This window comes from Bison bison, unplaced genomic scaffold (genome assembly GCF_000754665.1).
Source record: "Bison bison bison isolate TAMUID 2011002044 unplaced genomic scaffold, Bison_UMD1.0 scf7180017864465, whole genome shotgun sequence".
Taxonomy (NCBI): domain Eukaryota; kingdom Metazoa; phylum Chordata; class Mammalia; order Artiodactyla; family Bovidae; genus Bison; species Bison bison.
In genome coordinates, this window is record NW_011495026.1 from 3,745,119 (window position 1) to 3,747,423 (window position 2,305).

The window sequence follows — 2,305 nt, forward strand, 5'->3', positions numbered from 1 at the left end:
CAAACTCATGTCCATCGAGTCGGTAATGCCATCCAACCATCTCATCTTCTGTTGTCCCCTTCTCCTCCTGCCCCCAATCCTTCTCAGCATCAGGGTCTTTTCCAGTAAGTCAACTCTTCACATGAGATGGCCAAAGTATTGGAGTTTCAGCTTTAGCATCAGTCCTTCCAATGAACACCCAGGACTGATCTCCTTTAGAATGGACTGGTTGGATCTCCTTGCAGTCTAAGGGACTCTCAAGAGTCTTCTCCAACACCACAGTTCAAAAGCATCAATTCTTTGGTGCTCAGCTTTTTTCACAGTCCAACTCTTACATCCATACATGACCACTGGAAAAACCATAGCCTTGACCAGACGGACCTTTGTTGGCAAAGTAATGTCTCTGCTTTTCAATATGCTATCTAGGTTGGTGGGGCGGCGGCCAAGAGGAGCAACACTATGTCCAAGGAGCGGTGACTGCATGGGCATAGGAGGGCCTAGAGGAGCTACTCCACGTTCAAGGTCAGGAGGGGCTGCGGTGAGGAGATACTCCTCATCCAAGGTGTAGCCATCATGGTCAACAAAAGAGTCTGAAATGCAGTACTTGGATGCAATCTCAAAAATGACAGAATGATCTCTGTTCATTTCCAAGGCAAACCATTCAATATCAGAGTAATCCAAGTCTATGCCCCAACCAGTAACACTGAAGAAGCTGAAGTTGAATGGTTCTCTGAAGACTTACATGACCTTTTAGAACTAACACTCCAAAAAGATGTCCTTTTCATTATAGGGGACTGGAATGCCAAAGGAGGAAGTCAAGAAACACCTGGAGTAACAGGCAAATTTGGCCTTGGAATACAGAATGAAGCAGGGCAAAGGCTAATAGAGTTTTGCCAAGAAAATGCACTGGTCATAGCAAACACCCTCTTCCAACAACACAAGAGAAGACTCTACACATGGACATCACCAGATGGTCAACACCGAAATCAGACTGATTATATTCTTTGCAGCCAAAGATGGAGAAGCTCTATACAGTCAGCAAAAACAAGACTGGGAGCTGACTGTGGCTCAGATCATGAGCTCCTTATGGCCAAATTCAGACTTAAATTGAAGAAAGTAGGGAAAACCACTAGACCATTCAGGTATGACCTAAATCAAATTTCTTATGATTATACAGTGGGAGTGAGAAATAGATTTAAGGGACTAGATCTGATAGATAAGAGTGCCTGATGAACTATGGACAGAGGTTTGTGACATTGTACAAGAGACAGGGATCAAGACCATCCCCATGGAAAAGAAATGCAAAAAAGCAAAATGGCTGTCTGGGAGGCCTTACAAATAACTGTGAAAAGAAGAGAAGTGAAAAGCAAAGGAGAAAAGGAAAGATATAAGCATCTGAATGCAGAGATCCAAAGAATAGCAAGAAAAGATAAGAAAGCCTTCCTCAGCAATCAATGCAAAGAAATAGAGGAAAACAACAAAATGGGAAAGACTAGAGATCTCTTCAAGAAAATTAGAGATACCACGGGAGCATTTCATGCAAAGATGGACTCGATAAAGGACAGAAATGGTAGGGACCTAACAGAAGCAGAAGATATTAAGAAGAGGTGGCAAGAATACACAGAAGAACTATACAAAAAAGATCTTCATGACCAAGATAATCACGATGGCATGATCACTCACCTAGAGCCAGACATCCTGGAATGTGAAGTCAAGTGGGCCTTAGAAAGCATCACTATGAACAAAGCTAGTGGAGGTGATGGAATTCCAGTTGAGCTATTTCAAATCCTTAAAGATGATGCTGTGAAAGTGCTGCACTCAATATGCCAGCACATTTGGAAAACTCAGCAGTGGCCACAGGACTGGAAAAGGTCAGTTTTCATTCCAATCCCAAAGAAAGGCAATGCCAAAGAATGCTCAAACTACCGCACAGTTGGAATCATCTCACACGTTAGTAAAGTAATGCTCAAAATTCTCCAAGCCAGGCTTCAGCAGTATGTGAACCATGAACTTCCAGATGTTAAATCTGGTTTTGGAAAAGGCAGAGGAATCAGAGATCAAATTGCTAACATACACTGGATCATCAAAAAAGCAAGAGAGTTCCAGAAAAACATCTATTTCTGCTTTATTGACTATGCCAAAGCCTTTGATTATGTGGATCACAATAAACTGTGGAAAATTCTTCAAGGGACTGGAATGCCAGACCACCTGACCTGCCTCTTGAGAAATCTATATGCAGGTCAGGAAGCAAAAGTTAGAACTGGACATGGAACAACAGACTGGTTCCAAATAGGAAAAGGAGTACGTCAAGGCTGTATATTGTCAT